Source organism: Anolis sagrei, chromosome 2 (genome assembly GCF_037176765.1).
Source record: "Anolis sagrei isolate rAnoSag1 chromosome 2, rAnoSag1.mat, whole genome shotgun sequence".
NCBI classification, from domain to species: Eukaryota; Metazoa; Chordata; class Lepidosauria; order Squamata; family Dactyloidae; genus Anolis; species Anolis sagrei.
Window position 1 is genome coordinate 158,791,827 of NC_090022.1, and position 22,508 is coordinate 158,814,334.

Sequence of the window (22,508 nt, forward strand, 5' to 3'; positions counted from 1 at the left end):
CATGCATTTATACTTTCTACACTACTGTTTCAGTGAAAAAATAGATTATATATATCAGGGGTCCCTTGATGTTAGAAACCAATCGGATTGGCATGCATAGTGTATTCCTACATCAGGAGGAGGGAATGTGGAGCAGCATGCATTCTGACAAAACAATACTTCCATGATATGGAATATCTAAAAGGTTTGTTCATTTTGGCTGAACCTTGATCTATTTCTGCTGGCTAAATTCCGAGAGACCCATGGATCTGTTTTCGTGCACCTCTCGAAAATGGACAGGTTGCTGAATAGCCATTTCCAGTCCTCAACTGAAAGATCTGGGAAGATCCGCCCCATTGGCAGGAATGGGGAACTTACGAGGATCCCCTTTCCATTCCTGGGATCCTTTGCTTTCTTAAAAGTCTGGTTAAAAAGAAAAAGCAAGAACCAGAAGCAACACATGCTTGCTTGTAAGCGAGCCTGGGTTTGAGCAACGAGATAAAAGAAGCATCCCTCCTGGGACTCTTCCCTTTGCTCCCTTCCTGTGAACCTTTCCTATCTTCCTTTCAAGGGAGTCTGGGTTTGAAGAACTTTGTTAAGGAAGCTTCCTTCCTAGGACCATTTCCTTAGACACAGCTTGTGTAAGACACGTCACAGCATTCTTGTATTCCGACTGGCCCAACAGGCCGGGCTCACAGGGAGATTTACAGGCAGCCTCTCTGTACCACGTAAGAGTAGGAGAGGAGGAACTGTGATCGGCTGCCACATGGTCCCATAATGGCCGAAAATGCCTGAATGTTGGGCCCTTCGCGTTACAGCCATCCAACCAAACCAAACAAGTCAGCTTGGCTGAAGAGAACCAGCCACTACAAATACATGCACAAACCTAATATTTTGGGAGATGTATATGTGAACAACCACACAGTATCATTCTTGTCTCCCCTTACAAACCATAGAGGACTCTAAGATCGTCTGGGGAGGCCCAGCTCTCGGTCCCACCTTTGTCTCAAGTATGTTTGGCGGGGACGAGAGACAAGGCCTTCTCAGCGGTGGCCCCTTGGCTATGGAGGTGGCTCCCTCCCTAGGGAGATTAGATCTGCTCCCTCTCTCTTAACGTTTCGGAGGCAAGTTAAAACATGACTGTTCGAGCAAGTGTTTAGTGAACACTGTTTACAAATGCAGAGTAGCTAATACAGGAAATCGAACAATTTTACAATGGAACTGGACAATGCTAGATAATAATGAGATGCTAATGATGTTGTTTTTATTGCTTTTGTGGTGTTTTATATTGTTTAATGTTTTAATCTGTATTATGTTTTTATATGTACTGATTTGTTGGAAACTGCCTTGAGTCACCGATTGGCTGAGAAAGGCGGTATACAAATACAGCAAATAAATAAATAAATAAATAAATAATTCTTGCATGAACCAATTTCATAGTAAAAATACCCTAAAAGCACCAAATTGATAGGGTCGCCACAAATGGACAGGCAACATGAAGGCAGTTAAAGATACACAAAAAACCTTAAAGGGCTGCTTGAAAAGAAAAAGCAAGAACCAGAAGCAACACATTTTTTTTTGCCCACCACACTGTACACACAACAAAAGCTTTGTGCAGATTCCCCAAAATCCCATGCAAAGCAACACTATCAACCTCTGGATTCCCTTCTCTACTGAGTACCACACTGGCACTCAGATGTACCCCCAAATAGGTTAAGACAGGATTAATTATGCTTTTTGTGCCATGCATTAAAAGAGAGGTGTCCAGAATGTTTAGTTAATCATTATAAACACTGCAGACCAAATGAATATTTTCAGTGTAAATACACTGGCTTATTGCTAAATCCTCAGTGTAGTGACTTTTGGAGTTATTAGAGATTCCTAGAAAAAATTACTATTCACTCCCAAATTATCATTTGTTGCCGTTGTTGGGGGTGCTGAAATTGTTAGCGAGTAATGCCAACCCTAGGGAAACCTTTTTGCAGGGCTTTCTTGGTAAGATTTGTTCAGAGAGGGTTGGCCATCACTTTTCTCAGGCCCCTTCTACATTGACAGATAAAATCCAGATTATCTGCTTTGAACTGAATTATATGACAGTATACATATAATCCAGTTTAAAACAGATGATGTTGATAATCTGGGTTATATGGCAGTGTAGAAGGAGCCTCAAAGATGGAGAAAGCATAACTTTCCCAGGGTCCCCCAAGGTTTTCCATAGCTAAGTGAAGATTTCACGTATGATTTCCAGTGTCGTAATGCTCAGAACATTACACCACATTGGCTTCCAATTCTGAGTACTGCCTACAGTTAATTGGCGAAGGTAGGTAGTCCCCTGACATTAAGTCCAGTCATGTCTGATTCTGGGGTGTGGTGCTCAACTCCATTTCTAAGCCAAAGAGCCAGCGTTGTCCATAGACACCTCCAAGGTCATGTGGCCGGCATGACTGTATGGAGCGCCATTACCTTCCCGCCGGAGCGGTACCTATTGATCTACTCACATTTTGCATGTTTTCGAACTGCTAGGTTGGCAGAAGCTAGGGCTGACAGCGGAAGCTCATGCCGCTCCCCGGAATTGAACCTGCGACCTTTTGATCAACAAGCTCAGCAGCTCAGTGCTTTAACTCACTGCGCCACCGGGGGCTCTTTGGCTGAAGCTTTGTTTAATTGATTTTGTTAATGATTTGCGCATTAAACATTTTAGAAGTGTGCAAACATCTTGGATTGTATGCATGTTTCCAAAAGAAGTTGCAGCACATGATTCCCATTTTCTCCTTTCGACAGCACCTCTCAACAGCTTGTTAAAAATGAAAACCAGACTTTATCAGGAAATGCACTCTGGACCCTGGCATTGGGACTGTGATTGACTTCAGTTTGTTTTTCCAGAAAAATGTGCCCCTAAAGCAGCTCTAACCCAGATCTACAGACAGGCTGTCTTTCTCACGTAATGCATTAACCCCCTTCAACAGGACTGGCGTCTACTATTTTTCACTCATCCTCTTTGTGTCTCGTTTTTCTTTTACAGGCCTTGACACAAGATCACATGTTTTCATTGCAGAACTAGTCCTGTATAAGTGCAAAAGGAGAAGACTTTTCCCCGTGCGACTCATACATTTGAAAAAAGGAACCAAAAATATTCAAGAGAAACTCTCTTAAATTCTACAAAAAAATTATTGCAAACTCACTCACTTACTTAATGCTAAAAACAATAATGACCACAATTGTTTGCTTATGAGGAATATAGTTTAGGCTCCTAAACTACAAAGGCCTCGTCTACACTGTCATATAATCTGATTTCAGATTATCAGCTTTGAACTGGATTATATGGTAGTGTAGACTCAGGGGCCTTCCACACAGCCATATAGTTCAAGGGAAATCAAGGGAGAGTAATCCACAATATCTGATTTGAACTGGGTTATTAGAGTCCACACTGCCATATAATCCAGTTCAATGAGGATTTTATACAGCTGTATGGAAAGGGCCTCATATAATCCAATTCAAAGCAGATAATCTAGGACAGGGGTCCTCAAACTTTTTAAACAGAGGGCCAGGCCACAGTCCCTCAAACTCTTGGAGGGCCGGATTATAATTTAAAAAAAAGACGAATGAATTCATATGCACACTGCACATATTATTTGTAGTGCAAAAACACTTAAAAACAATACAATAATTAAAATGAAGAATAATTTTAACAAATATAAACTTATTAGTATTTCAGTGGGAAGTGTGGCCCTGCTTTTGGTTGATGAGATAAGATAGGTGTTGTTGTTGCGTGCTTTCAAGTCGTTTCAGACTTAGGTTGACCCTGAGCGAGGGCCGGGTAAATGACCTTGGAGGGCCGCATCCGGCCCTCGGGCCTTAGTTTGAGGACCCCTGATCTAGGAAGACATGAGAATATGCAGAAGATATATAGATATATAGATGTGCATATATATTTTCATCCTGACATGTCAAGAAATAGATATATCTTCATCTAGACGCAGAGGCGGTCCTGGGTAATTTTCAACGGTAAGCAAACAGTATTTTGGCACCCCCCCCCCAACCAATCACTGATATATATTTTCTGTTCATTGTGGGAGTTCTGTGTGCCATATTTGGTTCAAATCCATCATTGGTGGAGTTCAGAATGCTCTTTGATTGTAGGTGAACTATACATCACAGTAACTACAACTCGCATATGTCAAGGTCTATTTTCCCCCAAGAGCGCCTCAAGAGAGCCCCTGGGCAAAATCAACTATACTGCAAATGCTTACTTTGCGTAAATGGTTGAGCCGCCCCTGTCTAGATGAGCCATGTTTCCCAAACTTCCAGAGTTTTTGGATGTCAGCTCCCAGAACTCCTGACTGTTGCCAAAGCTGGCTGGGGCCTCTGGGAGTTGAAGTCCAATAGCTGGAAGACCACTATTTGGGAAAAACTGGCTGGATCTACACTCCTCCATATCCCAGGATCTGATCCCAGATTATCTGATTGGAACTGGATTATATGAGTCCACACTGCCAGAAAATCTGGGATAAGCAGATAATCTGGAATAAGATTCTGGGATATAGGACAGTGTAGATCTAACCACTAATCTAGAACATCGGAGAATATGGAACAGTTGCATTGAAGTTTGATTGTAGTTACTGGCAGATCATTTCTTACCTTGGCAAGACGACATAAAAGAATTTCCATTTTAGAAACAGAATTGTAGCACAAGAGTGCCTGGCTTCCTGTAACAAGATGCTCCCTAAAACTGGAATAATATGATTGCTAGTTCAAAACAGTGTGCTTTCAATCGGTTTCTAATTCATGGAGGCCTTAAGGTAAACCCATCAGAGGGTTCTCTTAGCAAGATTTGTTCAGGAGAGGAGACTTGCCTTTGCTTTCCTTTCTGGCTGAGAGTGTGTGACTTGTTCAACAACACTCATTTATTAGTCATTTATTATCTATACCCTAACTGGCACAACTTGGGGATCACAACCTGATACAGTGAAGACATCGGCCCTTGCGCTTTGCTACTCTGCTACTGACAGGGGCGGCTCAACCCATTACGCAAAGTAAGCATTTGCAGTATAGATGATTTTGCCCAGGGGTGCTCTTGGGGAAAAATAGACCTTGACATATGTGAGTTGTAGTTACTGGAATGTATAGTTCACCTACAATCAAAGAGCATTCTGAACTCCACCAATGATGGAACTGAACCAAATACGGCACACAGAATTCCCACAATGAACAGAAAATATATATCGGTGATTGTTTGGGGTGGGGGTGGGGGATACTGTTTGCTTACCGTTGAAAATTACCCAGGGCCGCCTCTGCGTCTAGATGAAGATATATCTACTTCTTGACATGTCAGGATGAAAATATGTATCCACATCTATATATCTGCAGTTGTAGTCCAAACCACCTGGAGGGCCGAAGTTTGCCCATGCCTGGCCTACATGGAGGATAGTGAGCTTTAAATATTTTTTAAAATAGTATTTATTGTATTTTAACTGTATATCCACTCACAAATATTTAATTGGGTTTTTTTTACTATATTTCTTCCATTTTCCTATATAAATATCCTATATAAACATCTCCAAAACTGAGGAATTGCAGAGGTATTTTTGTCAGTGATTGGTGGCACGAAAATAGGGTGCATCTCACCATTGAAAAACTGTGTCTTACAATTGAAGAAATAACAGTATTTTTAAATGTTTGTCTTATTTAAAGTGTTTATTAGGTTGTGTTATATGATGGTTAGATGCCTTGACTCCCTATGGGGAGAAAGGTGGGATAGAAATAACTGTTGTTGTAGTAATTATTACACTGTGTAACTGAAATGCATATGTGTTAAGTACACTATTGAACTGTTTACATATGTAACACAATTCTGTTCCTGTGTTACAAATGCCATTTCCTAAATTGGTTCTATCATCAAAACATGGACAATGTTTATTAAACTGCAAACACTCTGTTTTTGTGGGACATCCTGCAGCACATTTTGGTAGTTTTTCAATTAATATCTCATAATTGAGTCTCAACCAATTCAACCGATTCTGTGGCAGCCACAAAAATGAAGTTTTGGGGGGATAACAACTACTTTTAAAGTAAGTGCCACACAATTAAACAGGAAATAACACTTTCAAACCAGGAACAGAAAAAAATTCAAATTTCGTTACATAATGTTATTATTTTCTCCCTAACAAACATACAATGGGCCCTTGGTTTTTTCCTGAAATTTGGTTCCAGGATTGGGTGCCTTTAGGATATTTTAGTCACTGAATACAATGTTGTCCTTGTGTTGTCAAAGGCTTTCATGGCCGGAATCATTGGGTTACTGTGAGTTATCCAGACTGGGTTGTTGTAGGTCTTTTCGGGCTATGTGGCCATGTTCTAGAGGCATTTTCTCCTGATGTTTCGCCTGCATCTATGGCAAGCATCCTCAGAGGTAGTGAGGTGTGTTGGATTTAGGAAAATGGATTTATATATCTGTGGAATGACCAGGGTGGGACAAAGGACTCTTGTCTGCTTGTCCCACCCTGGTCATATATAAACCCATTTTCGTAGTTTCAACAGATCTCACTACCTCTGAGGATGCTTGCCATAGAAGCACGCAAAACGACAGGAGAAAATGCCTCTAGAACATGGCCATATAGCCCGAAAAAACCTACAACAACCCAGTGATTCTGGCCATGAAAGCCTTCGACAATACATTTTCCAGGCTGTATGGCCATATTCAAAAACTCTAAAATCAAAACAGTAAATAAAGAACAACACTCAGAAAACAGTGGAATTCCAGACAGGAAACAATCAAAACCAACTAACACCACCCAACAAAGGATTCCCCTGGACAGGAAGCAGCCAGGCTTTGAAGCTGCAAGGCCATTCAATGCTAATCAAGTCAGCCAATTGCAACATTCACACTTGCCTCAAGCAGACAAGAGTTCATTCTCTCACCCTGGACATTCCACAGATATATAAACCCCACTTACCTAGTCTCTAACAGACCTCACAACCTCTGAGAATGCCTGCCATAGATGTGGGCAAAATGTCAGGAGGGAATGCTTCTGGAACATGGCCATACAGCCCAGAAAACTCACAGCAACCCAATGTATCTTTGGTGTCTGCTGGAATTTGGTTCCAGGACACCCCACTGTATAACATTACACATATGGAAGCCTGACTGCACATACATGTGTGTTTGTACACCTTCAAATCACCTTACGGTGACCCTGTGGATTTCCGAGGGTTTTCTTAGGCAAGGACTAGCCAGAGGTGGCTTTGCTTGCATACATGCAGCTTAAAGTAAAGCCCTAGCCTGGCAAAGACCTCCACAGACAGGCATACAGGCATTTGCCCGGCTGCTGGCTTTCATTAAGCTCTCCTTCCAAGCCGGGGTTACTCTCGGTCATTTCGTGCAACTTGGAGCTGTGTGGGTTTGTTTTTTGTCTTGTGCCTTTTTCTCTGTCAGTACATCTTGCGCCTCGTCTCAGCAGCCCCAACTGGAGGCACTTTCCGAGAAAGCAGCAGCAGCAGAGGAAAAAAGTATTTGTGAGAGAAAGAGAAAGAAAGAAAGAAAGAAAGAAAAGTGTGTGACAGAGAGAAAGGAAGACAAGTGTGTGAGAGAAAGGAAGGGTGATGCTTTATATACTGATAACATAATAATACCATATTTAATATGTCTTCTTTTACTTCCATATTGATTTTGTATTGTTATTTTGCCGATCTAATTTTAAAGAGATTGTTAATCTTATTACTGTTTATTGTTTGGGTTGTTTTGAGCTACTCTGAGTCCCCTTGGGGAGATGGGGCAGGAAACAAATAAAGATGATAGTGATGATGATGGTGGTGGTGATTATTAGAAAAGTGTGTGTGTGTATGTGTGTGAGAGAGAGAGGAAGAAAGAAGGAAGGAAAGAAGGAAGGAAGGACGAAAAAGTGTGTGAGGAAGGAAGGAAAGAGGGAGGAGGGAAGAAAAGAAAAGTGTGTGTGAGAGAAAGGATGGAAGGAAGAAAAGAAAGAAAAGTGTGTGAAAGACAGAAAGAAGGAAGGAAGGGAAAAAAGTGTGTGTGAGAGAGGACAGAAGGAAGGAAGGAAGGAAGGAAGGAAGGAAGGAAGGAAGGAAGGAAGGAAGGAAAGAAAAGTGTGTGTGAGAGAGGACGGACGGAAGGAAGGAAGGATGAATGTGTGAGAGAGGAAGGAAGGAAGGAAGAAAAGTGAGTGAGTGTGCGAGAGAGGGAGAGAAGTGTGTGAGAGAAAGGAAGAAAAGTGTGTGAGAGAAAGGAAGGAAAGGAAGAGAACAATGTGTGAGAGAAGAAGAAAGGAAGGAAAGAAGGAAAGTGTGTGTGAGAGAGAGAGAGAGAAAAGTGAGTGTGTGAGAGAGAGAGAAAGGAAGAAAAGTGTGTGAGAGAAAGGTAGGAAGGAAGAAAAGTGTGTGAGAGGAAGGAAGGAAGGGATGTGTGTGTGTGTGTGAGAGAGAGAGAAAGTGTGTGAGAGAAAAGAAGGTAGGAAGAAAAGCAAGAAAAGTGTGTAAAGAGGAAGGAAGGAAGGAAACTATGTGTGTGAGAGAGAGAGAAGTGTGTGAGAGAGGAAGGAAGGAAGGAAGGAAGGAAGGAAGGAAGGAAGGAAGGAAGAAAAGAATAAAAGGTTGTGTGTGTGTGTGTGAGAGAGAGAGAGAGAGAGAGAAAAGGTGTGAGAGAAAGGAAGAAAGGGAACAATGTGTGAGAGAGGAAGGAAGGAAGGAAGGAAGGAAGGAAGGAAGGAAAGTGTTTTTGAGAGACAGAGAGAGAGAGGAAGGAAGGAAGGAAGAAAGGAAGGAAGGAAGGAAGGAAAGGAAGAAAACTGTGTACAGAGGAAGGAAGGAAGGAAGGAAGGAAGGAAGGAAGGAAGGAAGGAAGGAAGGAAGGAGTAGAGAGAGGAAGGAAGGAAAATGTGTGTGTATGAGAGAGAGAAAGAAAAGTGTGTGAGAGAGAAAAAGAACAAAAGCAGCTTTCCTCTGCTTTGTGTCTCAATACTTCCTGTATGTCTTTCTTCCCTTTCTTTTACATGCCCAATCTTCAAAGTTCAATGTCAATGAAGCTTGTGGGTACACCAACACCATAGAGACATTTGGGGGAAGCTGGACAACGAGAGTCCTGAGGGATGTGTGCTTTTCCTTTGGTGAGCGATTGCTCCATCTCCACTAGAAAACCAGGGCAGTTTGACCCCACTTTTTCATTGCCAAGACTCAATGCTATTGGGTTCCTGGGAGTTGTAGCCTAGGAATTGTCCCTGGGAGTTGGGCAGAGAAGGCTAAAGGTGATGCAGAACTATAGGATTCCCATAGGATTGAGCTGTGGGGCTGGGACAGCTCCCCAAACGTTCCCTTTCCTAACCCATCACCGCCTTCTTCTTCTTTGTCCTTTCCAAGCCAGAAAGGACAAAGGAGTGTGTTTTCCCCTCCTCCGCCTTTCCAGTAACTCCCATCCAAACAAACCCCCCAACTTTGGGTCTCAAGCCACTCTTGACCCCGGGTTCGAATCCCGATGACCCCAAATTGGGTCAGAAAAGCCTTGGGACACCTTGCCAACGACTCAATTCCCCCACATTTCCTTGCCTGGAGCTAAGAAGACAAACAATTGACGGGGCAGGCAGGAGAAAGCACTCTGCACACGCTCAGACATCCTCTGGTCTCTTTTTGTTCTCAGTACACAAAGATCCACCCGTGGGACAAAGAGGGTGAGAAGAAATAACCCCCTTCTGACTCTCCTCCCCAAGTTTGCCCCCCTCCACCCTGTTGTTGTTGTTGTTGTTATGATTACCTCCTCGCCAGTTTGATGGGGAGGCGATTTTTCTCTCCCTCCGGCCAGGAATTGGAAAGACCTCCCGGAGTAGATCGGGGAGCCACTCGATCGGGGGCTCCTCCGGCTTCCTTTGTGGCTCCCACCGACGCGGCTGGGGCCAAACCAGGGCCAGTCCCGGACCCGGAGCGCCTTATATAGATCCCGCCGGCGCTGCGCCGAGGAGGTTATTATCGGTCAAGCGCGGCTTCCTTTCTGCCGCTCTGTTTATGTGTGGCCGTCACTCAGCCGCGGCACGTGGAGGGCTGGGACCGCCTCTTAAAGGGGACGCGTACATTTGGGGGGGGGGAGTAGAGAGCCCCCACCAATCTCTGCTGCTGTTCTTGTTGTCATTGGGGAACTCCAAGCCCTTTCTCACCCATGGGGAACCCCCAAACGAACCTACCCCAGGATTTCTTAAGATGGGGTATGGCCACTGCTTTCCTCTGAGGCTGAGAGAGTGTGACTCGCCCAAGATCACCCAGTAGGTTCCCAAGGCTGAGTGGGGATTGCAGCTCCACTTCCCAGACCTCAATCTATAGCACTATGTAACAAAATTTGATTTTTTTTTCTGTTCCTGGTTTGAAAGTCTTATAAAAGGTAAACGTTTTCCCCTGACGTGAAGTCCGGTCATGTCCGACTCTGGGTGTGGTGCTCATCTCCATTTCTAAGCCGAAGAGCTGGCGTTGTCCGCAGACCCTTCAAGGTCATGTGGCTGGCATGACTGCATAGAGCACTGTTACCTTCCCACTGGAGCAGGCCCGTAGCCAGGATTTCGATTCAAGGGCTGAGTTTGTTTGGGGGGGGGGGGGGGGGGGGCTGAGTCTGCGTAAAAGAGGGTCTACCCTAGCAAACGTTTTATATTGTTACCCCAATATCCCCATGCATATGGGAAATATTGAGTATGGTGATCAGATCATGATATGAATAAACATAACAGTTTAAACAGTAAGGCCTTTTCGTGAACCACCATGAGAATTTCAGGGGAGGGGCTGAAGCCCCTCAAGCCCCCCCCCCCCCCCCCCAGCTACATGCCTGCACTGGAGCAGTACTTATTGATCTATTCAGGGCTGGCTCGTCCATTACGCGAAGTAAGCGGTCGCAGAACACTTTTTTTTGCCAGGGGCGCAGAGGAACCTCTGTAAATGCCCCTCGACCGCCACTTGAGGAGCACCCCCTCAGCTCACAACAGCCCTAGCAGTCCGGGGGGCGCCTTGGCTTTCTTGCCTCGCTGCCGGGTGATCCTCTTCCCAAAGGGGCCAGACCCTTGAGCCTCGCCTAGCGCCTCTTGTTCCTGCTCCACCCGGCCACCGGGTGCGCGAGCAGAGCCTGTGCTCAATCGTTCTCTGCGTTCGATCCCTTCCCCATGACCGGCTCTCATGACCGGCTCTCATGACCGGCTCCCATAGAATCATAGAATCATAGAATCAAAGAGTTGGAAGAGACCTCATGGGCCATCCAGTCCAACCCCCTGCCAAGAAGCAGGAATATTGCATTCAAATCACCCCTGACAAATGGCCATCCAGCCTCTGCTTAAAAGCTTCCATGACCGGCTCCACCCGCCTCCTCTCCTTTCCCCAATCTGCGGGTGGGCCAAGGGGCGGAGCCGTCGCGCCTGGCCCACTTCGGGTCCAGAGGCATGTCTGAAGACCCCAGCATGCGCACCAAAAGTCACCTCTTCTCCTGACTTTCTCTTCAGCCATTGGGACCAAGAGAGAGAGAGAAAGAGAGAGACCCTCCAGCTGGAGGTGTCTCCTACCTCCGCTCCCTCCTTTGTTTTTGCACCTATCTTCAGGAAAGGTGGGCATCTCCACCTCTGTCTCTCTCTCTCTCTCTCTCGGTCCCAATGGCTGAGGAGAAAGTCAGGAGAAGAGGTGACTTTTGGTGCACACGCCGGGGTCTTCAGGCACGCCTCTGGATCCAAAGCGGGCCAGGCAAGGGAGCAAGTGTGGCAAGTGTAGTTACTGGGATGTATAGTTCATCTACAATCAAAGAGCATTCTGAACTCCACCAATGATGGAACTGAACCAAATATGGTACACAGAACTCCCACGACGAACAGAAAATATATATCAATGATTGGTTGGGGGGGGGGGGGGATACTGTTTGCTTACCATTGAAAATTACCTAGGGCCGCCTCTCTACTCACATTTGCATGTTTTCAAACTGCTAGGTTGGCAGAACCTGGGGCTAACAGTAAAAAGTCTTATAAGCATAAATATATACATAGATATACATGTATGTATTTATTTATTTCATATACTTGTACCCCACCCTTCTCACCCCTGGGCGGCCTCAAAGCAAACACCATTCTGTGCCCTTATAATGATAAAAACAATCAACCAATTCATTAAAACAAAACATTAAAGAAACAGTTGTTAAAACACGCCAATAAAAATCCGGATTCAGGTCAATTCATTGTCACTTCGAAATTGCTTATGTCTTCTTCATACAAGCCGCTGTTCAATGGTCAAATGCAAGATCCCACAGCCAAGTCTTAAGTTTCCTTCTAAAGGCAGGAGGGAGGTGGCCAGTCTGATGTCTTTGGGGAGGAAATTCCACAGATGGGGGCCACTGTTGAGAAGGCCCTCTCTCGTCTCCACCAATAGCATTTGCGACGGCGGTGGGATCAAGAGCAGGGCCTCTCCAGATGATCTTAAACTTCATGATGATTCGTAGCAGGAGATACATTCGGACATATAGTCTGGGCCAGAACCGTTTAGAGCTTTAAAGGTTACAACCAGCACTTTGAATTGTGCTCGATAGCGGATCAGCAGCCAGTGGAGCTGGTGTAATAGGAGTTGTATACTCCCTGTACGCCACTCTGGTGTGCAACCTGGCTGCCAACTGTTGGACTAGTTGAAGTGTCCGGGCAGTCTTCAAAGTCAGCCCCATGTAGAGCGCATTGCAGTAGTCTAATTGGGATGTAACAAGAGTGTGGCCCACTGTGGCCAAGTCAAACTTCCCAAGGTACATGCAGACATATCCACACAATATCTTTCTATTTATCTATCTGTGGCACAGCTAGTTAGTAGCCAAGGAGGCTGTCCGAACCTTGAACTGGTGTTTGGTTGCTGTGTCGGGCCGGATGAGAGCTAACCAATTGAAATTGAATCCAGACAAGACAGAGGTCCTACTGGTCAGTCGTAAGGCCGAACAGGGCATAGGGTTACCGCCTGTGTTGGATGAGGTTACACTACACATGAAGACAGGTACGCAGCTTGGGAGTGATCCTGGACTCATCGCTGAGCCTGGAACCCCAGGTCTCGGTGGTGGCTGGGATCGCTTTTGCACAGTTAAAACTTGTGCGCCAGCTGCACCCGTACCTTGGGAAGTTGGATCTGGCCACAGTGGTCCATGCTCTTGTCACATCCCGGATAGATTACTGCAACGCACTCTACGTGAAGACTGTTCAGAAACTGCAATTATTCCAAAGGGTGGCAGCTAGATTACTCACCGGAGCGTCATACAAGCAGCATACCCACCCACCCCCCATGGTGTCCGCTCCATTGGCTGCCGATCCAATTCCGAGCACAATTCAAAGTGCTGGTCTTGACCTATAAAACTCTATACGGCTCTGGTCCAGCATACCTGTCTGAACGTATCTCCTTCAACGTCCCACCTCAGAGCTTAAGATTTTCTGGGGAGGCCCTGCTCTCGGCCCCGCCTTTGTCTCAAACACATATGGCAGGGACAAGGGACAGGGCCTTCTCGATGGTGGCCTCCCGCCTGTGGAATTCGCTTCCTGGGAAAATTAGGTCATCGTCATCCCTCCTCACCTTTAGAAAGAAGGTAAAAACATGGTTGTGGGACCAGGCCTTTGGGCAATTAGGTTAAAGGACTATTGATAATGTTTGACTATGGCTTGGAAGTGAATTTGGATAAGTTAAGCAGAGTAATCATTAGTATATGGCTAAATAAATAGCCACCAGACTGGCAATAGTTAAATGGATCATAAGTATACTGTTTAATCTTTATTTCTTAATGTTCATGTTTTTAATTATTAAATTTTCTATTTTGTATTTTATGATGCTGCAATGAAGCCGCCCTGAGTCCCCCTAGGGGTTGAGAAGGGTGGGGTAAAAATGTTCAAAATAAATAAATAACTGCTTTAAATTACTACTGACCAAGAGCCGGCGTTGTCTGTAGACACCTCCAAGGTCATATGGCCCGAATGACTGCATGGAGTGCCGTTACCTTCCCACTGGAGCAGTACCTATTGATCTACTCACATTTGCATGTTTTCGAACTGCTAGGTTGGCAGAAGCTGGGGCTGACAGCAGAAACTCAAGGCGCTTCCTGGATTTCAACCTTTGACCTTTCTGTCAACAAACTCAGCAGCTCAGCGGTTTAATCCACTGCGTCACCAGTTATGTGCATTCAAATTATTTGTGAGCTTTGGCAGCCCTAAGTAAAACCTGTCACAGGGTATTCTTGGTAAGATTTGTTCATAATGCTTAGGTCAGCATGCTACAACATAAGGAAAATGAACATCATGATGACCTAAGCATTATGAGCAATAAACGAAATGGAACTGATCAGAATTGTCCTTCCAATCTTTTATTTGTCCTGCAGAGCAAAACATACAGTTTCCTACACAACACTAGGTTCTCCAGACGTCGATCTGCAAATCCAATCAACAATACCCAATATAAACAGTGGAGAGTCAAACAGACCCTATTCCCCTAACTCAAGCAAGGGCAAACTTCGCCTCGTCAGGTGTTTTGGACTTCAACTCCCACAATTCCTAACATCTGGTAAGTTGGCTGGGATTTCTGAGAGTTGAAGTCCAAAACACCTGGAGGGCCAAAGTTTGTCCATGCCTGCCCTATATGAGCCTCAGTGTTTCCCTCCATATGGCAAATGCCAGCTTAGGGAAGTGAAGTGTGTGGGACAATTGTGGAAATGACACAGAGGTATCTCCACTACCCGTGGGCTGCAGCTGCTGTTAATCTATATCTTCTCTATATATAAAAATGCACTGTGCTTAATGAGTACCTTAAAAACAAAAGAACCAATGAACGAAATCACACCAAATTTGGCAACAAAATGTCTCACAACACAAGGAGTGACCATCACTCAAACAATTATGATTTTGTCATTTGAGAGTTGTAGTTGCTGGGATTTATAGTTCACCTAGAATCAAAGAGCATTCTGAACTCCATCAATGATAGAATTGAATCAAATTTGGCACACAGAACTCCCATGACCAACAGAAAATACTGGAAGGGTTTGGTGGGCATTGGCCTTGAGTTTGGGAGTTGTAGTTCACCTATATCCAGAGAGCACTGCGGACTCAAACAATGATGGATCTGGACCAAACTCTACACGAATACTCAATACACCCAAATATGTACACAGATGAAGTTTGGGGGAAATAGACCTTGACATTTGGGAGTTGTGGTCACTGGGATTCACAGTTCACCTACAATCAAAGAGCATTCTGAACCCAACGAATGACAGAATCTGGGCAAACTTCCCACACAGAACCCCCACAACCAACAGAAAATACTTAAGGCCATCCAATCCAACTCCCTTCAGCAAGGCAAGAAAACGTAATCAAAGTCCTCCTGACAAAGAGCCATCCAGCCATAGATATCGATAGATAGATAGATAGATAGATAGATAGATAGATAGATAGAATTCACACACACACAGATATAGTATCATAGATTTGAAAGGGACCCTTAAAGAAGGACAATGATATGTTGCATGTTCCAGGGTGGGCAAACCAGACACTCTCCACATCAACACTGACAAAGAAACCGCAAGAAATACTGTTTACCCACAAGCATAAAGACATTGCATATATTAGAAACCAAGACTTTCTCATTACTTTATTTTCCAGATCAACAGACTGGGCCACAGCAACGCGTGATGGGGACAGCTAGTACCTCTATATAAAAGTACGAAAGATTATTCACAGGTCTCCTATGTCAAACCAGGTTGAAAGAATGTAGCCCGAACATTAGAGGTCTCTCTGAGGAACAGTCACATGTGCAAAAAACATGGCTAATGGTGCAGTCAAAAATGTACTAAGTAAAACCTTTGTACAAAATCTGCCACGAACTCCCTCTTTTGCTTCTGCTATTTTGTTGTTGCGTGCCTTCACATTGCTTCTGACTTATGGTAACCTTGAGGCAAACCTATCACAGGATTTCCTTGGCAAGATTTGTGCCTCCAAGGCTGGGAGTGTGGGACTTGCTCAAGGTCACCCAATGGGTTTCCATGGCCCAGCAGGGATTTGAATCCTGATCTCCAGAGTTGGAGTCCAACACCCAAACCAGAGCCAGTCTGGTTTAGTGGTTTGGCTCCCGTATGATGCCCCAAATTAAAATAAGTGAAGAGAAAAAAACACCACGTGCTGATAGATGATCATTTGCTTTATTTGTTTTTGCTGATTTGCTTTGACTTTTCATATTTCTACCCTTTGATGTCCCAAACCAGCCAAGTTATTTTGGCACCCAAGTTTAAAAAAGGAAACCCCATTAGGAACCCTTTCCCTTTACAGACAGTAAAAATAGAGGCACAACACACTAAATAACAATTTCCTACCCTTTCATAATACCCATAATTTGCTGCCTGAGGCAATTGCCTCAGTCTGCTTAATGACAGGGCTGCCTTGAGGACTGCTGAGTTCCTAGATGGTAAAAATTATATTTTCTCCAAATCTATCCTTCATATGACAGCTTTAATATAGCAGAAAGAGCAAAATGGAGGCCCTTTGTATCTGCCGGGTTTGGTTCCATGACTATCAAAATCTGTGGATGGTCAATGGTATAATAAAATGGCATTCCTTGCATGAATGGCAAAATCTAGGTTTGGTTTTGTCCTATGGAAGGAAATTCCCAAGAATCCATAGAAGTGAACCATAGCAGTTAAAGTGGGACCAAACTGCATTCATTCTACAATGCAGACCCAGTTCATGCCTAGTCCTACAATTGGCTTCCATGTCAGGAGGATAGTGAATCTATTCTGGGTTTAGCCCAAACTTTAAAATAGTTATAATTAATTGCTTAATTGCTCTTTCGAAAGGATAACAGACCCCTATGACAGCATCAGCTGCTTCCCACTTGTTTGGCCCAAGGACGTGGACAAGATCTCAGGAGAAATGAGGCCAACCACTTGTTCTCTCGACCCTTCTCTGGATCCATCCTGGCTTATAAAATCGGCCGGGTGGGATGGGGGACAGGACAAGACGGGACTGGCAAAGTGGTTGAAAGTGCTGGTAAATGCCTCCTTGACCCATGTCATGTCTAACTGTTTTTAATGATATATGTTTAATGTTTACACATGCTAGTTTATTGTCTAATTGGTTTATCCCCAATCTCAATGTTTAATTGGAGCCCCCGTTGGCGCAGTGGGTTAAACCTCTGTGCCGGCAGGACTGAAGACCAGCAGGTCGCAGGTTCGAATCAGCAGGTCACAGGGAGAGGCTGATGAGCTTCCTCTACCAGCTCCAGCTCCTCATGCAGGGACATGAGAGAAGCCTCCCACAAGAATGAAAAAACATCAAATCAAATCCGGGCATCTCCTGGGCAACGTCCTTGCAGACGGCCAATTCTCTCACACCAGAAGCGACTTGCAGTTTCTCAAGTCACTCCTGACACAACCAAAAAAAAAGTTTAATTCTTTCATTATAAGTTTATTGCTCATATTGTATATTATTTTGTAGTGTTCCTGATGTTGTTTGCTACTTTGTCAGCCATTGAATGTTTACCTGTTTCTTGTGCAGTAAACTGCCCTGAGTCCCTTTTGAGAGAGAGGTGTGGTCTAGAAATTAATTAATTAAATAATAATAATAATAATAATAATAATAATGTTGAATAGCTCTTTTCAAGCTTCAGTTAAAACCAAGAGTGGATTCACTGTTCCATTCACATGGAAGCCACCAAGCATCACTAAGGATCCTTCCAGACAGGCCATATATCCCAGGATCTGATCTCAGCGTTTTGGTTTTGTTTTGTTTTGTTTTGCTTTAAACTTAATCATATGAGTCCACACTACCAGATAATCTGGGATAAACAGAAAACCTGGAATCAGATCCTGGGATATAGGGGCAGTCTGGAAGGGGTCTAAGTCCCATCTACTTATCCTCGTACTACACAAATTGAAGAGATTGAAAGTATGGGGTGGTTTGAGGGTATCACTGCACTCTTGCTTATTGATGGGGGCTGAAGTGAGTTGAAAAATATAAAAACCGTTGAAGTTTATTCCCATCAGCAGAGACAACCCAGAGAGCAGACTGAACTGAGCAACAGGTCTACTAGCCGCGAATGTCCTCAATTTACTTTATTATAATTAACAGATGTGAAATTCATGCAGATGTGTGGCTTATTTTTGTGATCCTTCCCTCTCTCCTTCCATTGAAGTAGCCATTGCATTATGCTTACAAAAATTTCATTCCAAAATTTCTGTGATTAATAGAAATATTATGTTACAGACAGAAAGATGGAATGTCAAGCAGGCCAATGAAACCAAAAAGACTTCACTTTGCTCAGCACTAAGGGTGTGTCTGCACCAGCAGTTTTTCATTAGACGTTGTCTGCAGAATATTAGTGACATTCATACCACATCCTGGGTGGTGTATCCCTGGTTATTGTTCTACATTGGGACTTGGTCACAAGGAAGTGAGTACATCATTCAAGAAGTAGTCAGGACTGTCGCAAAACAAGCACAAAACATTCTTCTGCAACACTCACAATAAGAGGCCAAGGTTGACCAATTCATTTTGGCACCTAGGTAGCAAATCCAACAAGCACTGCTTCCTGGAAGTTGCAATACAATGAAAACAAATCGAATAATTAACAATGTCCTGTCCTTATTGGAACACCCCTCCCAAACTCTTTCTATGATATAGAGCTGGCCAACATTAAGCAGAATGAGGCAGCTGCCTCAAGTACAGACATTTAAGGGCACTAGGCACTGCCAATGGATCTATGTGTCTAGAGAGCTATCTGTATTTCCTAAGTTAAACTGTGGCCTGCAGATGTAGTAGAACATGATGTCCAATTCCACTGCTGAATTAAGATTCAACCAGTTGTCTGGAGTATGGAGTAAGAGGGACACAATTTCCCCTTCATTCTCTGGCACCCCGATATTTCAGCTCAGTTAAGGCGAGATAACTTCTCATACGGTCGTATGAATGTGTTCATTTTGATATGTATTGATGTCAGAAGGTTGAAGGCAAACAAGTTTCGGGATAGAGCTACTGAAAGTGATAACCTGGTACAGAACTTTGGACTGTTATCTGTTCTGTCGCACGCTGGGCTTGAAATTAATTGCTTTTAAAACAGGACGTGCAACTTTAGCCCACCGGGAAGCCAGGGGGCCCAAAGAGAAATTCTTAAGGATTTTCACCATAAACAGTCTTTAGAGGGCTTGTGAAATATAACAAAGTCTTTTATTGGTGAACAATCAACAGAAACTTCCTTTGTCCTCAAAAGGTTAAACAAATGCTTCCAGGCTTTTGTGCAACTGGTGGCTTCTAACTGTTACTTTACTCTAAAAGAAAATCCCTTTCCAAACTTCTCCCAGGCTGACTGTGAACCTAAACTTAACTGATGTGGGCACCACTACCGGGTTGAACTGCGTCTCAAAGCACTGAGTGGACCTACCAGTAGGCCTGTAGTCACTTCAGCTGGAGTTCTTAGATATTCAAAGCATTTTTTCCTCCGAAATTCCTCAGAGCTTTAGGGCTGTTACCCTGAGAATCTTTGGGAATCCTTTTGCTCTTCCTGTTCTTTCCCAGGAAGTCGTAAGGGTTGAAGCCTTTGTACAGGAGAAGTCTGTACACATCCTGTACATTGACTTTTCTTGCTGAGACTGACTGAAAATGGCTCACTTCCCTTCTCAATTTTCCTGAACAGGGGGCGGAACCAAACTTAACGATGATGGACAGGGGGCCTGCCCTATAACTGCAAACTTTAACAGGAAGCCATCCTTCTGCAGAATCCCAAGCCTTGGGTTGCAAGCAAACACTTAATACAAAGCAAATAAAGTTGGAGCTTTTGGTACAGCTGTACCAGCACATTATCCATTTTAAGGGATTTTGATGATGAAAAACATTATGGGTCGTATTGTATAATACTGAAGACAACATAGGTAAGACCTGGAACTCTGGTGTTTTGTAGCGGTGGTGCTTCAAATAGCAAATTCTGGAGAGAATAAGGAAGACACAATCAATATCTTTCTGATTTGTTGGAAGTGGCCAGAAAGCAAAGCCTGGCAAGATATGGGATGAGACAGAACCTGTTAAAAGAGCCAGTATGGTATAGCAGTTTGAGTACTGGACTATATTGTGTTGTCGAAGGCTTTCATGGCCAGAATCACTGGGTTGCTATCAGTTTTCCAGGCTGTCTGCAAGTTCAAGAAGCATTCTCTTTTGATGTTTTGCTCACATATATGGCAGGCATCCTCGGAAGTTGTGAGATCTGTTGGAAACTAGGCAAGTGGAGTTTATATATCTGTGGAATATAGAAAGAACTCTTGTCTGCTTGAGGCACGTGTGAATGTTGCAATTGGCCACCTTAATTAGAATCAAATAGCCTTGCAGCTTCAAAGCCTGGCCTCTTCCTGCCTGGGGGAATTCTTTGTTGGGAGGTGTTAGCTGGCCCCAATTGTTTCCTGTCTGGAATTCCCCTGTTTTCTGAGTGTTCTTCTTTATTTACTGTTCTGATTTTAGAATTATTTTAATTCTGGTAGCCAGATTTTGTTTATTTTCATGGTTTCTTCCTTTCTGTTGAAATTGTCCACATGCTTGTGGATTTCAGTGGCTTCTCTGTGTAGTCTGACATGGTGGTTGTTAGAGTGGTCCAGCATTTCTATGTTCTCAAATAATACTCAGTGTCCAAGTTGGTTCATCAGGTGCTCTGCTATGGTGACTTCTCTGGTTGAAGTAGTCTGCAGTATCTTTCATGTTCCTTGATTCGTGTTTGGGCAGTGCTGCGTTTGGTGGTCCCTATGTAGACTTGTCCACAGCTGCATGGCATACGGTAGACTCCTGCAGTGGTGAGAGGATCCCTCTTGTCCTTTGCTGAACGTAGCATTTGTGGAATGTTCTTAGTGGGTTTGCAAATAGTTTGTAGTTTTATTGTCGAAGGCTTTCATGGCCGGGATCACTGGGTGTTGTTGTAGGTTTTTCCGGGCTATATGGCCATGTTCTGGAGGCAATTTTTCTCCTAGGAGAAAAATTGCCTCCAGAACATGGCCATATAGCCCGGAAAAACCTACAACAACACCCAGTTTGTAGGTTTTGTTTCTTCATCTGGACTATATTTTTAGAGACTAGAGTTTACCTTGCTTGGACATGGAAACCCATTGGGTTACCTTCGGCAAGTCACACTCTCAAACCCAGAAAACCCCATTATAATTTTGCCTTAGGGTCACCATAGGTCAGAAATGGCTTGAAGGCACACCATAACAAGAAACTGCTAAGTATGGACACCCCAGGAAATGAGGCCTGGCTGAGTGCCATTGTACATGGGGTGGGTTCTGTTAAAAAGGGGGGGGGGCACTCAACAAGTTAGTTATTGAGTTAGACCCTTGCTCAATGCACACAGCATACATGGTTTATTTTACACGACCCAATATAGAACCTGTGGCTAAAAGACAAAATAAAATACCTGACGTTTAACCTAGAAGGAAGGAAAGCAGACATCCACTTCTCTGGAACTCCCTGGAGCATACAACGAAGAACATTTTGGAGTGGGGAAGGAGAATGTCTGACAAGTATTTATTTATCGGATTTATATCCTGGCTTTCTCCCAAAGGTGAGGCTCAAGGGAGCTTACAGTAATATTAAAGAATACAATGAAAATACAACCAAAAAAAGCTTTGGATAGAATTAAAATAAAGGACTGGTGTAAAACAATTTGGTATTGTCAAACAAAGCAATTCTTCAGTTGTTGGCTTTTTAACTTTAAAATAAGTACCCTGGTTTGTGTCCAGGTTAGGAAACAGCACGATCCTTTGAGTCAAAAATTCACTTTCAGGAAATTGCATTCTAGAAGAGATCCCCCCCCCCCCCTTTCTCTGGCATTAGATGACAGTGAGATATAAATTTTATTCCTTTCTTGGCTTCCATGTTCCTTTGGTTTTCTTTGTACAAATGCCTCACTTGTATTGCATTAATTTAGCCCCTAGAATCTTTAGATTTCCTACTTAATTCATTAAGGGTCTAAATACCCTAAAAGCATCAGATCATGTAATATAATACAATAATAAAACTTTATTTGTAGCCCTTCCCATCTCCCCTCTGGTGACTTGTGACAGCTCACAACAAAAATGTCAGCCATTTGATGCCAAAAATACATAATAAATAATCAAAATAATTAATATAACATAGGTAAACATAACAAATCAATAAAGCACAATCAAATAAACATTTCATGCAAATATTAAACGCCGAGTCAATAAATTAAAACACATATCTGTATTTAAATGAAAGTCTGATCTTAGAAGCTAGACAGGGCTAGGTCTGGTTAATACCTGCATGGGAAACTGCCAATAAATATTATTCACTATTGTCTATGTTTGCTACTAGGGCTAATGGGAATTGCAACTGACTCCCTCTGAGGCTTTAGGGTGTGATATACTCAAGGTCATACAGACACCTTCCACACTGCTGTATAAAATCCACATGGAACTGGATTATATGGCAGTGTGGACTCAGATAACCCAATTCAAAGCAGATATTGCGAATTATCTGCCTTGATATTCTGGGATATTAGGCTGTGTGGCTGTGTGGAAG

At 43.6% G+C, this 22,508-nt stretch overlaps 1 protein-coding gene across 1 annotated transcript in view; it reads right to left on the reverse strand.

Moving 5' to 3' along the window:
• The window catches only part of ABCA1 (ATP binding cassette subfamily A member 1), a 162,848-nt gene extending 152,861 nt beyond the window's left edge, over positions 1-9,987 (reverse strand). Inside the window, exon 1 of the mRNA XM_060763658.2 lies at positions 9,740-9,987. The gene's annotated coding sequence lies outside the window, so the exon portion shown is untranslated. The remainder of the gene's footprint in view (positions 1-9,739) is intronic.
• Positions 9,988-22,508: the final 12,521 nt, after the last annotated feature.